The sequence below is a fragment of the Ranitomeya imitator genome, chromosome 3 (genome assembly GCF_032444005.1).
Source record: "Ranitomeya imitator isolate aRanImi1 chromosome 3, aRanImi1.pri, whole genome shotgun sequence".
NCBI lineage: Eukaryota > Metazoa > Chordata > Amphibia > Anura > Dendrobatidae > Ranitomeya > Ranitomeya imitator.
Genome location: NC_091284.1, coordinates 325798444 through 325813986, shown reverse-complemented (window position 1 = coordinate 325813986; position 15543 = coordinate 325798444). Strand labels below are relative to the sequence as shown.

General features: G+C 45.0%; 1 protein-coding gene across 9 annotated transcripts in view; it reads right to left on the bottom strand.

Moving 5' to 3' along the window:
* The window catches only part of SCMH1 (Scm polycomb group protein homolog 1), a 205345-nt gene that overhangs the window by 28533 nt on the left and 161269 nt on the right, over positions 1-15543 (bottom strand). The window lies entirely within an intron of this gene.

Below are 15543 nucleotides of genomic sequence, written 5' to 3'. Positions count from 1 at the left end.
AAAATACGATTGTTTTTCCCTTCTCTGGTAAATAGTAGATGACATTGGCATCCTCACCCTTATTGACAGACAGTTCAGGGGTGGACATACTGCCAATGAGGCTGATGCAGCTGCATCAGGGCCCAGAGGTGGAGGGGGACCCTTGCAGGCAGGGGGGCTGGAGTCATCACCCGTTGCACCCGGCAAGTGTGGGGCCCACTCGCCGGCTCCAGGCACCCCCCTGTGCTTTAAATGGTTTCAAATACTTACCTCTCCCTCTGCGTCTTGTGACTCTGACATGTCAAGGCAGAGAGCGCTGAGCACTACAGAGAGACAGAAGTTGCTGAGGAGGCAGTCCAGCATCGGGAATTGGGAAAAGTAAGTATTTGATTTTTTTAATGTAAGAAGCATTATATGGGCAGCGGCATGCTATTCCATCCGGTTTGCGTTTAGTTGGACCATCATTTATTTTTCAACAGGACAATGACCCCAAACACACCTCCAGGCTGTGTAAGGGCTATTTGACCAAGAAGGAGAGTGATGGGGTGCTACGCCAGATGACCTGGCCTCCGCAGTCACCAGACCTGAACCCAATCGAGATGGTTTGGGGTGAGCTGGACCGCAGAATGAAGACAAAAGGGTCAACAAGTGCTAAGCATCTCTGGGAACTACTTCAAGATTGTTGAAAGACCATTTCCGGTGACTACCTCTTGAAGCTCAACAAGAGAATGCCAAGAATGTGCAAAGCAGTCATCAAAGCAAAAGGTGGCTACTTTGGAGAACGTAGAATATAAGACATATTTTCAGTTGTTTCACACTTTTTTTGTTAAGTATATAATTCCACATGTGTTAATTCATAGTTTTGATGCCTTTAGTGTGAATTTACAATTTTCATAGTCCTGAAAATACAGAAAAATCTTTAAATGAGAAGGTGTGTCAAACTTTTGGTTTGTACTGTATGTGGTATTATTGGTCACCATGTGATGGTAATATGCGGTCTGGACATGATGTAGCGGTATTTGTTCTTTGTATGTGGTATTATAGGTCACTATGTGGTGGTAATATGGTGTCTGTTCATGGTACGGTGGTATTTGTCCCTTGTGTGCAATATTATTGGTTATTTTAAAGATTTAAAAATACACCTAAATTGCATTGCATATTTTAACAATTGTTTAATAGGTTAGAGTAGAGTAGGGCCCGGCCAAAAGAGTTTACCGTGTCGTAGCTGCTTAAAACATCTTTTGGGCAAAACAAAGGCTGCTGGTTATATGTTTGAGTTAGCTCACCAGAATTAGCCATCTGCCCGTAACCCTTCTTTATCTGGAGTTACCTTACAGGAGCTCCTGCTCCACACGCTAACTCCTGTCAGTCCTCTCTCCTGAGGAAAGCTGCCTTACTGAGATTGCCATCCTTGTGACCAGGGCACTCCCGACAGTCCAGACCCGCAGAAGGAACAGTAGCTTCCCCAACACGGTGCCGTCACAGACAGCACATACAGCCTCTCCATGCGCTATTCAGGAAGTCCACTCCTTGGACCTTCCAACACACAGGCCTTCAGGTCCATGGCCTCACCATGTGCTTTCCCGGAATCCGATCCTACTCCCAGGATCTTCTAACACAGGCCATCCAGGTCTGACCATTCAGGTCCATACACTCTCAACATGTGACCCAAACCATGGTCACATTATGTACCTGTAACCACCCCCATAGGTGGGAGGTGTGTGTGTTTACTCAGTTCCGCCCAGCTCTCCAACTAACCCTGTAAGTCCCCCTTATAACTAAACAAACACTTGTGATACTATAAGACCAAGAACAACAACATTTCGGGCTAACAGCACAGAGGACAATCTCTGTCTCTGCTACACATACCAGCCATTCACAATGATGCCAGTCACTGTCTCACAATATGTGTGAATATATGTGAACATATTTGCTTTTGGTTCAAGTATGATACTGTAATTGAAAAGAATAGGAAAATCAGCCAGGCTCTTTAAAGAGTTGTGCATGCTTGGCCTCTGCTCTCCATTATCTACAGAGCAGTTGAGCATTGCGCTCGGCTATTTCTATCAGTTCCATAGACTGAATAGAGCAGAAGTCAAGCAAGCACCCCTCCAATCCATTCATGGCTGAGCTGCAGTCAGTCCTCCAAAAGTCAGTAAGTTATACCTTATCATCGGGATAACTTGATATATTTGGGGAATAACCCTTTAACAGATACCAGATGGTATAGATATGAGACATATAATATAATATATACATGATTGGGCTTAGCGTAACCGAATCCTTATGGAGATACAGTTATATGAAAAAATTTGGGCACCCCTATTAATCTTAAGCTTAATGTTTTATAAAAATAGTTCTTTTTGCAACAGCTATTTCAGTTTCATATATCTAATAACTGTTGGACACAGTAATGTTTCTACCTTAAAATGAGGTTTATTGTACTAACAGAAAATGTGCAATCTGCATTAAAACAAAATTTGACAGGTGCATAAGTATGGGCATCCCACCAGAAAAGTGACATTAATATTTAGTAGATCCTCCTTTTGCAAAAATAACAGCCTCTAGTCGCTTCCTGAGCTTTTAATGAGTTCCTGGATCCTGGATGAAGGTATTTTTGACCATTCCTCTTTACAAAACAATTCCAGTTAAGTTTGATGGTCGCCGAGCATGGACAACCCTCTTCAAATGATCTCACAGATGTTCAATGATATTCAGGTCTGGGGACTGGGATGGCCATTCCAGAACAGTGTAATTTTTCCTCTGCATGAATGGCTGAGTAGATTTGGAGCGGTGTTTTGGATCATTGTCTTGCTGAAAGATCCATCCCCTGCGTAACTTCAACTTTGTCACTGATTCATGAACATTATTGTCAAGAATCTGCTGATACTGAGAGGAATCCATGCGTCCATCAATTTTAACAAGATTCCCAGTGCCGGCATTGGTCACACAGCCCCAAAGCATGATGGAACCTCCACCAAATTTTACTGTGGGTAGCATATGTTTTTCTTGGAATGCTGTGTTTTTTGGCCGCCTTGCATAACGCCTTTTTGTATGACCAAACAACTCAATCTTGGTTTCATCAGTCCACAGGACCTTCTTCCAAAAAGAAATTGGCTTCTCCAAATGTGCTTTTGCATACCTCAGCCGACTCGGTTTGTGGCGTGCTTGCAGAAACGGCTTCTTTTCATCACTTTCCCATACAGCTTCTCCTTGTGCAAAGTGCGTTGTATAATTGACTGATGCACAGTGACACCATCTGCAGCAAGTTGATGCTGCAGCTCTCTGGAGGTGGTCTGAGGATTGTCCTTCACTGATCTCACCATTCTTCTTCTTTGCCTTTCTGATGTTTTTCTTGGCCTGCCACTTCTGGCCTTAACAAGAACTGTACCTGTGTTCTTCCATTTCCTTACTATGTTCCTCACAGTGGAAATTGACAGGTTAAATCTCTGAGACAGCTTTTTGTATCCTTCCCCTAAACAACTATGTTGAATAATCTTTGTTTTCAGCTCATTAGACAGTTGTTTTGAGGAGCCCATGATGCCACTCTTCAGAGGAGATTCAAACAGGAGAACAACTTGCAAGTGGCCACTTTAAGTAGCTTTTCTCATGATTTCATACACCTGGCTATGAAGGTCAAAAGTGCTTTAGTAAGTCAGTAAAAAGTAGGTAGGAGTATTTAAAACAAGAAAATGATAGGGGTGCCCATACTTATGCACCTGTCAAATTTTGTTTGAATGCAGATTGCACATTTTCTGTTAGTACAATAAACCTCATTTCAAGGCAGAAACATTACTGTGTCCAACAGTTATTAGATATATGAAACTGAAATAGCTGTTGCAAAAAAAAAAAAACAGTCTATCGTATTTATCTATGGTATCTATCTATCTATCTAATATCTACCGGTATATCTATCTATAAATATATCTACATCTTGGTACCGTGTTAGCCAGTAGATAGAAAAATATTTAGAATTGAGAGTCCTCAGTTGTTGATACCTTTTAATGTCTAACTGAAAAGATGGTAACAAATTGCAAGCTTTCGAGACTACTCAGGTCTCTTCATCAGGCAAAGACTAAAAGAAATTCTGAAGAATCACATATTTATGCACAACATAGCACACACACAAAAAAAAAACCATGAATAAGACAGGTGACATGAAGCAGAGTTACCATGAGTGATAAACAGTTATGTCCATAAATGTTGGACCAGTTCGTAGATAAGGAATGTTTTATTGTCGTCTGACTGTTGTGATGACCCCTCATAGTCTGAGGGGCAAGTTCCTTAGTTGATGTAAAAAGACATAAATTTATGCGACACATTCATTTCTCCACTAAGGCTGTCAAAGGTCGTCATCAGTTTATATTCCCAGACTCTTCTATCTCTCTGAGATTTGAAGCTACCTTTTAACACAAGTAATTTCATGTCCATAATGTTATGATTTGGGAGACAAAAATGTATTGCCACAGGTAGATCCATTCTTTTTTCTCTTATTGTGTGGCGGTGAGAATTCATTCTTGTTCTAAGCTTTTGCCCTGTCTCCCCCACATACAGACCCCCAGTTGGACATTTCGTACAAATAATTAAGTAAACCGCATTAGAAGTGTCACAGCTGAAAGTACCTGGTATCTTGTAGTCCTGATGTGAATTGGGGATCTTTATCTTGTCCGTGGTCATTATAAATGGACAGGTTTTACATTTTTTTTTGATTGCAAGGAAAGGTACCTCCAGCTGTTGGAGAGGACAGGGAGCTCTTGACAATGATGCTTCTTAGATTTGGGGGCTGCCTAAAACACAGTAGTGGGGGGTCTGGAAAAATGGATTGTAATCGGGCATCTTTGTGTAGTAAAGGTTGTAATTTCCGTGCAGCTCCCCTTAGCACCTCCAGATTTGGATTGTAGGTAACTACTAAAGGCACCCGGTTATTTTCTTCTTTAGCTTTGTAATGTAGCAGGTGATTCCTTGATATTCTGGTGGCTCTTGTAATCTGTTTTTCAATTGTTCTTGGATGGTCGCCCTGATTCAAAAAGGTCTTTCTGAGGCGACCAAGGTGTTCATCCCCATCCATTGGGTTGGAACATATACGATTGTATCTGATGGCTTGGCTGTAGACAATGGAGTTTTTATGTGTTTTCGATGGAAACTGTCCCATTTAAGGTATGTTGGACGGTTGATTGGCTTCTGATACAGGGATGTCAACCCAATGGATAGGGATGAACACCTTGGTCGCCTCAGAAAGACCTTTTTCAATCAGGGATACCATCCAAGAACAATTAAAAACCAGATTACAAGAGCCACCAGAATATCAAGGAATCACCTGATACATTACAAAGCTAAAGAAGAAAATAACCGGGTGCCTCTGGTAGTTACCTATAATCCAAATCTGGAGGTGCTAAGGGGAGCTGCACGGAAATTACAACCTTTACTACACAAAGATGCCCGATTACAATCCATTTTTCCAGACCCCCCACTACTGTGTTTTAGGCAGCCCCCAAATCTAAGAAGCATCATTGTCAAGAGCTCCCTGTCCTCTCCAACAGCTGCAGGTACCTTTCCTTGCAATCAGAAAAAATTTAAAACCTGTCCATTTATAATGACCACGGACAAGATAAAGATCCCCAATTCACATCAGGACTACAAGATACCAGGTACTTTCAGCTGTGACACTTCTAATGTGGTTTACTTAATTATTTGTACGAAATGTCCAACTGGGGGTTTGTATGTGGGGGAGACAGGGCAAAAGCGTAGAACAAGAATGAATTCTCACCGCCACACAATAAGAGAAAAAAGAATGGATCTACCTGCGGCAATACATTTTTGTCTCCCAAATCATAACGTTATGGACATGAAATTACTTGTGTTAAAAGGTAGCTTCAAATCTCAGAGAGACAGAAGAGTCTGGGAATATAAACTGATGACGACCTTTGACAGCCTTAGTGGAGGAATGAATGTGTCGCATGGATTTATGTCTTTTTACATCAACTAAGGAACTTGCCCCTCAGACTATGAGGGGTCATCACAACAGAACCAGACCCCAATCAGACGACAATAAAACATTCCTTATCTAAGAACTGGTCCAACATTTATGGACATAACTGTTTATCACTCATGGTAACTCAGCTTCATGTGACCTGTCTTGTCCATGGTTTTTTTTTGTTTTGTTGTGTGCTATGTTGTGCATAAATATGTGATTCTTCAGAATTTCTTTTAGTCTTTGCCTGATGAAGAGACCTGAGTAGTCTCGAAAGCTTGCAATTTGTTACCATCTTTTCAGTTAGCCATTAAAAGGTATCAACCACTGAGGACTCTCAATTCTAAATATTTTTAAATATATCTATATATAGATATATCGCTAGATAGATATATTGATAGATAATAGATAGATAATAGATAGATACAATAGATAGATACGATAGATATCTATCCATCATATCTATTGTATCCATCTATTGTATCCATCTATCGACATATCTAACTATAAATATATCTATATATAGAAACGATGGATAGATACGATGGATAGATACGATGGATAGATACGATGGATAGATACGATGGATGGATACGATGGATGGATCACACAAGCGAGAAACTCGGACGAGTCTCGCATCTTAATACCCGACACTGCCGCCGGCACTCAGGAGCGGAGCGTGCAGCTGCATGTATTTCTATGCAGCTGCACGTATTTCTATGCAGCTGCACGCTCCACTCCCGAGTGCCGACCCCACTGTCGGGTATTAAGATGCAAGACTCGTCCGAGTTTCTCGCATTTGTAATACTGGCCTTAAATAAAGACACACACACGAAATCTGCGTTAGGCCGGGGTCATACTTGCGAGAAACTCACGCAAGTCTCTCGCTTCAATACCCAGCACTGCCACCGGCGCTCGGGAGCGGAGTGTGTGGCTGCATGTATTTCTATGCAGCTGAACGCTCCGGTGTCTGGTATTGACGCTGGCCTTAAACGCAATGTTTAATTTAAAAAAAAATTCGAAAAAAAATGGCGTGGGCTCCCGCCCGATTTTCTGCGCCAGAGAGGGACAGCCAGCGACTGGAGGACTGATGTTTGCAGCCTGGGAAGTGGTTAATACCCATGGAGCTTCCCAGGCTGTGAATATCAGCCCGCAGTGGTCTGCGTAGCCTTTACTGGCTATAATAGGGGGACCCCCCCAAAAAAATGACGTGGGGTCCCGCCATAGTTTATAGCGAGAAAGGCTACGCAGACAGCTGCGGGCTGATACTCATAGCTTAGAGAGCGGCCATGGATATTGCCCCCCCCCCCCCCACGGCTACAAATACCAGCCCGCAGCCGCCCCAGAAATGGCACATCTGTAAGATGCGCCAATTCCGGCACTTAGCCCCTCTCTTCCCGCACCCCTGTAGCAGTGGGATATGGGGTAATAAGGGGAGGGGTTAATGTCACCTTGTTAATATAAGGTGACATTAAGCCCGGTTAATAATGGAGAAGCATCAATAAGACGCCTATCCATTACTAATCCTATTGTAGTGAAAGTTTAAAAAAAAAATAAAGACACAGCCAGAAAAAAGTATTTTATTATTCTTTATTTCACCATACTTGAGCTCCTAAAAAAAAAAGGAAAAATAATAAACCAACCGTATACTTACTTTCCGCCGTAGTCCAATTAATAATGAATGTCTCACGACGATCTCCCCTATAGAACAGTGACATCGGGTGATGTCACTGCTCTATGGGCCTTCAGTGACACACTGACAGGAGACAATGGCTCCTGCAGTGCATCACTGAGGTTACCTTAGTTCAGAGTCTCACTTTATGGCAAAGCTGTGTGGGAATTTTCCTACACAGCAGTGCCACAAGTGAGACTAGGGACTATTTTCTCACTGGGGCAGAAAAATACATTGTGGAAGAATACCTTCCATCATTGTATTCCTGGAGCACCTGGAGAGTGGTCACATCAGCTGATGTGGCTGCTCTCCACGGGAGATCGTCGTGGGACACTCGTTTTAATTGGATATTTGCGGATAAGGGAGTATATTGTTTATTATTTTATTATTTGTTACAGGTGACAATAGTTTCGGGGGTTAAAGGTGACAAGGTGATGGTGAGTATGTACTCTGTTTAATGTACTGTGTGTCTATATGTATGTATTGTATGTACTGTATGTATGTTATGAATGTTGCATGTTCTGTATGTATGTACAGTATGTTGCATGTTGTGTTACATGTCGCATGTTGCATGTGGTATGTCACATGTGGTATGTCGCATGTTGTACCTCGCATGCAGCATGTTGCATGTCGCATAACACATGTGACATGTTGCATTTTGTATGTTGCACGTCACATGACGCACGTCACATGTTGTATGTCACATGTATGTCGCATGTCGTATGTTGTATGGTGTATGTTGTGTGTTGCATGTGCACACAGTTTAGACGACTCCGGCTCTGCTACATCTGGATGCCTGACATCCAGATGTAGCAGAGCCTGTAGACGATAGCCGGAAATAACTCTCCAGCGATCACCTGTTTGTGAGAACCAGACTAGTGGCCGGAGAGAACTCCCGGTCACGTGTAAGAGGGACTTCCAGTGGCTGGACAGGTGAGCCTGCAGACATGCATAGTAAGCTGCGCAGTTTCTACGCATGTGACTAATGATTAGATGCAGTTTTACCGCATCTAATGATAGTCTATGGTAAATTTACGGCGCGTCGAAGGAGCGTCGCCACATTGTAAACAGACATGCTGCGTTCAAGACGCGCCACATGTCCGTTTACGCGGGTTTGCCGCCTGCATGTTTTACCGCATAGTGGAGACGGAATTTCATGAAATCCCTTCCACTATGCTGTAACATCTGGACGCTGCGAGTTTGACGCTGCGGCTCTACGCAGGACACAGTGACATAGAGCCCGGGTTGTGATAGAGATCCTGTAAAAAGGCTAGAGTTGCCTGTCTTACGGGTTGGTGTCCTACTTAGGGGGGACAGAGAGAAGAGGAGGTAAGGACCTTGTGTGAGGCCTGGGGCAGCAGGGGACTGCAGCAATGCGGCGCTAGAGGGAAGGCTTCCAACTCCACCTTGTTAGGGGGATTCCTGAGACGCTTCCAGGCTGGCCGGACCATGCCAGTAACTGTGGTCCGGTGCCCTGGACTGTGGCTGCCTGAATCATACAGTGAAGAGGTAAAGAGACTGCAACCCTGTGTCCTTCGTTTCTTTCTACACCACGTACCACCTGTCCCTCCTACATCGGGAGCCCTGGAGACCCAGCTTTACCTGTGAGAAGCCATGCCATCCCAGCTGCCAAGACGTCACCTCAGTGGACCCCTTTGGGCGGCGTTGGTAGCCCCTGACCGAATACCACAGGTGGCATCACAAATTTGTATTATTTCACACACCCCTTTAAAGACTGCTCCCTTTAACATGGGCACCCAGGGCCATGGACTGGGTCACCAGCGCCGTGACACATCGCTTTAAGTACCGGACCCGGTACCAAGTACCCCACGGCCCTGGCGGGCTTTCCATTTTGGCTTCACGAACAGGATGGACCGACCCATTATAATGGGTCTTGAGCGCTGAAGAGACTGTGCTTAAAAGAGAGACTTTATTAAATTGTGTACCAGAGACTTTAATGTGTTTCTAAATCATCGCCATAACTGCGTCACACGGTGCGAGCAAAATAATTTTCAAAAATTATGGGCAAAAACTGTCGGCATTACAGCACCACACAATGCGCGGGAAGCAGAGGGGGTGTGCTGTCGTGAGCAACACCCAGAAGAGCGCAAAGTGAAGCTCTGGCGCGCTCTGTTGTGAGCGGGTGGAAAGCAGGAAGTCCCAACTTGGAGACCAGAAGGAGTTCTTCCAGTCCGCCGACGGAGCAGCCGCTGATCAAGGTAATAGAGCGCAGGGCCTGGCTGAAGTTAACAGGGGGGAGAAGGAACATGTCCAGCCCAGGTAGCAGACGCAGCCGCAATCCCCATGATACCACCAGACCAAGTGACTGTCGCAACCCCAATAACGCCGCCAGACCCAGCGGTGACCGCAGTCCCTGTAAACCGGCCAGACCAAGCCACATCTACAGCCCCCATAATGCCGTTATCCATGCCCAATAAACCGGGAGCGGCCTGGTTGCTACAATATTTGGGGGAGTCCCACATGCTGAGTGACTTTAAAGAAAGACTCTGCAGACCTAGGTCTCCAGGTCCACAAACTGACCAAAAGTGTGGCTGCATTAACCAAAATCATGCAGTCCATGCAAGTGTCCCCAAAAGAGAAGATCGAGCTGTCCTCTAGTCCACCAGGATGCAGGCCTGAGGACCTGCCCTGGAACAAGAAGTAAAAGTGTTATTAATGTAATGTTGTGCACTTGAAAAATGTTTGCACTTGTGTTATGAAACGTTCAAGAAAGAACCCTCCCATAAAGGGAAGCAAAGTTATTTTCTGCACTTTATATATATAGTTAATGCAAAGCTAAAGAATTTGCCTCCCATAAAGGGAAGAAAAAGTTATTTTACTAGTTAAAATGCATTTAAAAAATGTTTGTACATGTCTTTAACCAATTTATTGTTGTTTTTGTTTACCCAGTCCAGAGTACTGGATTTAACGGGGAAGGGGGGGGGAGTGTAACACCCCAGGTAACAGGTTGTTACAGTGGCATTGCTTTCCTAACGGGGAGAGTGATGTCATGCTTGGAAGCGAGGAAGGATAACAGGTATTCAGCACATACAACACCGTTCTGACTTCAGGCCAGAAGGGGGAGCTCTACACCTGACTTCAGGGGAGCTGCTCTCTCTAGTCATGAGGAGTCAGTTGCTATGCAGCTGCTAGGCAGTTAGAGAGGCAGTTGGTGAGGAGAGCGAGGAGAGAGGAAGGAAAGCTGGGGCCGTGCAGACGAGTGATTCTGCAGCTCCTGGGTAGGAAAAAGAGAGCAGAGCAACTTGTAAGGAGACTAAAAGGAGGAAGGAGCAAAGGCAAAGTGAAGAGCTGGAGAGAGAAGTTGTGACTGAACTTCCTTCACGCTGAGCGCATATACCGGTGGCCGGAGGACCAAGGTTATGGGGGTGACTTCATGCCCCATGGTGGGGGCCGGCGGACAGCTGGATTTGGGGTTACCTGTCCACCACTGACACCCGGAGACACAGTGACAGATAGAGCCCGGGTCGCGATAGAGATCCTGTAAAAAGGCTTGCGTTGCCTGTCGCACGGGTTGGTGTTCTACCTAGGGGGGACAGAGAGAGAATGTGAGGACCTTGTGTGAGGCCTGGGGCAGCAGGGGACTGCAACAACGCGGCACTAGAGGGAAGGCTTTCAACTCCACCTGGTTAAGGGGATTCCTGAGCCGCTTCCAGGCCGGCCGGACCATGCCAGTACCTGTGGTTCAGTGCCCTGGACTGTGGCTGCCTGAATCATACAGTGAAGAGGTAAAGAGACTGCAATCCTGTGTCCTCCGTTTCTTTCTACACCACCTACCACCTGTCCCTACTACATCAGGAGCCCTGGGGACCCAGCTTCACCTGTGGGAAGCCGTGCCATCGCTGCTGCCATGACGTCACCCCAGTGGGCCCCTTTGGGTGGCGCTAATCGCCCCTGACCAAATACCACAGGTGGCGTCACGAACTTATATTTCACACACCACTTTAAAGACTGTCCCCTTTAACATGGGCACCAAGGGCCATGGACCGGGTCACCGCCGCAGTGACACGTCCCTTTAAGTACCGGACACGGTACAGAGTACCCCACGGCCTTCGTGGGCGTTCCACTTGCAGGGTGGGGATAATGAGGGCAATCTGGCATCTTGCTGAGAGCCCAAGGCTCCAGGAGACCCATGGCCAGATTGTTCCCTTCATAATCGGCATGCTGGGTAGGAAGGGAGGCCCTGACAAATTTCTAGCACAGGGGCCCCAAGCTGTCAGTGTCCGCCCCTGAGACAGTTAATATATATATATATACTGTATATAATATTTGCACTTCCAAGTGTATTTTGATCTGTAATAGGCCCACTAACAGTCATTGCTCACAAAGATGAACTCTGGAGGCTGTGGATATTTTTTTAATGACATGAATGGAGCCCATTGTCTAAATAGATCCCACGTTGCATTCCCTCATATTTAGGAAAAGGTAACAGTCAACATTGTTTAAGATGGTGGCTGCAATGTGGGTTACCATGCTTCTCCAAGATGATGGCTACTATGTGAGTTAACATGTTTCTCCTAGATGATGGCTGCTATGTGGATTAACATGTTTCTCCCAGATGATGGCTGCTATGTGGATTAACATGTTTCTCCCAGATGATGGCTGCTATGTAAGTTGAAATGCTTTATGTGGATTACCATGCTTTTCCTAAATGATGTTTGCTATGTGGATTGCCTTGTTTCTCCTAGATGATAGCTGCTATGTGGATTACCATGTGTTAGCACTAGTGATGAGCGAATATACTCGTTGCTCGGGTTTTCCCGAGCACGGTCGGGTGGTCTCAGAGTATTTGTTAGTGCTCGAAGATTTAGTTTTCTTCCCCGCAGCTGAATGATTTACATCTGTTAGCCTGCTTGAATACATGTGGGGATTCCCTAGCAACCAGGCAACCCCCACATGTACTCAGGCTGGCTAGTAGCTGTAAATCATTCACCTGCGGCGATGAAAACAAAATCTCCGAGCTGTCATAAATACTCGAAGACCACCCGAGCGTGCTCGGGAAAACCCAAGCAACGAGTATATTCGCTCATCACTAGTTAGCACCACTCCGGAGTCCTGCTCTGACAGGCAGGGTCTCCGGCGTGTCACTTCACTCACCCATGCTACGGTCAGTTCATCTCTTCCCCATGCTCTGCACGCTTCCAGCCGGTCCTCTAGCCATGTCCTTAGGGCACACGTGCATGCACTACCACCCTCAAAGGGTCAGCACGTGCACTTGCCATTTCCTCCCCAGCCAATAGCTGTGGGACATTATGTACAGTACAGACCAAAAGTTTGGACATACCTTCTCATTCAAAGATTTTTCTGTATTTTCATGACTATGAAAATTGTACATTCACACTGAAGGCATTAGATCTATGAATTAATACATGTGGAATTATATACTTAACAAAAAAGTGTGAAACAACTGAAATTATGTCTTATATTCTAGGTTCTTCAAAGTAGCCACCTTTTGCTTTGATGACTGATTTGCACACTCTTGGCATTCTCTTGAGGAGCTTCAAGAGGTAGTCACTGGGAATGGTCTTCCAACAATCTTGAAGGAGTTCCCAGAGATGCTTAGCACTTGTTGGCCCTTTTGCCTTCACTCTGCGGTCCAGCTCACCCCAAACCATCTTGATTGGGTTCAGGTCTGGTGACTGTGGAGGCCAGGTCATCTGGCGTAGCACCCCATCACTCTCCTTCTTGGTCAAATAGCCCTCACACAGCCTGGAGGTGTGTTTGGGGTCATTGTCCTGTTGAAAAATAAATGATGGTCAAACTAAACACAAACCAGATGGAATATCATGCCGCTGCAAGATGCTGTGATAGCCATGCTGGTTCAGTATGCCTTAATTTTTTTAATAAATCCACAACAGTGTCACCAGCAAAGCCCCCCCCCCCCCCCCACACACCATCACACCTCCTCATCCATGCTTCACGGTGGGAACCAGGCATGTAGAGTCCATCCGTTCACCTTTTCTGTGTCGCACAAAGACACGGTGGTTGGAACCAAAGATCTCAAATTTGAACTCATCAGACCAAAGCAGATTTCCACTGGTCTAATGTCCATTCCTTGTGTTCTTTAACCCCGAAAAAGTCTCTTCAGCTTGTTGCCTGTCTTAGTGGTTTCCTAGCAGCTATTTTACCATGAAAGCCTGCTGTCTCCTATTAACAGTTGTTGTAGAGGTGTGTCTGCTGCTAGAACTTTGTGTGGCATTTGTTGTGAATTCTGCTCTTGGGTTCCCTCCAGTGGTTGTTGGTGGGAATGCAGTTGTCTCTGACTCGCAGACCTGGCCAGGTGTATCGGATAATTACAATTCTGACTGGGATATTTAGGTGTGCAGGATCCTTTAGCCCTTGCCAGTTGTCAATGTTCCTTGTGAAGTGTTGGACCTCTTTCTGGCTTCTCCTGCTTGCTGCCAAATTCAGCAAAGATAAGCGTTTTGTTTTTGTATCTGTGGCACACTGCTGTGTGCTTGTTTCAGTTTATTCCTGCTCTGTTTGTAGGATTCACTGGAGTTGCAGATATACGCTCCTACATCTTTAGTTAGATGTAGGAAGTTTTTTGTATATTCTGCTGTGGATTTTTTGAAGGGTTTTAATACTGACCGCACAGAACTCTGTCCTATTCTGTCCTATCTAGCTAGAGTGGCCTCCTGTGCTAAATCCTGTTTTTTTTGCCTGTGTATGTTTTTTCCTCTCCGACTCACTGCCAATATTTGTGGGGGGCTGTCTATCCTTTGGGGATTTTCTCTGAGGCAAGATAGTATTCCGATTTCCATCTTTAGGGGTATTTAGTCCTCCGGCTGTGACGAGTTGTCTAGGTGTGTTAGGTACACTCCACGGCTACTTCTAGTTGCGGTGTTAAGTTCAGGTTTGCGGTCAGTATAGTGGCCACTTTCTCCAGTGAAAGTTCTCATGCAGCTCCAAGGTCACCGGATCATAACAGGCATTGACCTGGTCTCTAATCTGAGCTGCTGTTAACCTGCGATTTCTGAGGCTGGTGACTCGGATAAACTTATCCTCAGAAGCAGAGGTGACTCTTGGTCTTCCTTTCCTGGGGCGGTCCTCATGTGAGCCAGTTTCTTTGTAGCGCTTGATGGTTTTTGCCACTGCACTTGGGGACACTTTCAAAGTTTTCCCAACTTTTCGGACTGACTGACCTTCATTTCTTAAAGTTATGATGGCCACTCATTTTTCTTTACTTAGCTGCTTTTTTCTTGCCATAATACAAATTCTAACAGTCTATGCAGTATGACTATCAGCTGTGTATCCACCAGACTTGTGCACAACACAACTGATGGTCTCAACCCCATTTATAAGGCAAGAAATCCCACTTATTAAACCTGACAGGGAACACCTGTGAAGAGAAAACCATTCCCGGTGACTACCTTTTAAAGCTCATCAAGAGAATACCAAGTGTGCAAAGCAGTCATCAAAGCAAAAGGTGGCTACTTTGAAGAACCTAGAATTTAAGACATAATTCCAGTTGTTTCATGCTTTATTGATAAGTATATAATTCCACGTGTTAATTCATAGTTTTGATGCCTTCAGTGTGAATGTACGATTTTCATAGTCATGAAAAACAGAAAAATCTTTAAATGAGAAGGTGTGTCCAAACTTTAAGTCTGTACTGTATATATTACTTCCTCCCCAGTGGGGAGGTGCCTGAGCAACCTTCCTGTTTTGCAGTCTAAGTTGTGTAAGGTTGCATACCAGTCCATGCTGCACTCTGGTGCAAATCCTGCCTGCGCAATCTGGTGCAAATCCTGCCTGCTGCACTCGGGTGCAAATCTTGCCTGCAACCTATTGACACACTCTAGGTGTTATATGTGTAAAATATATGACTCATTTGATGCCCATTCAGGAGTTCTTTAGCCTCATACTAACTGTCAGATATATGGCTTTGCCAAATTTCAAT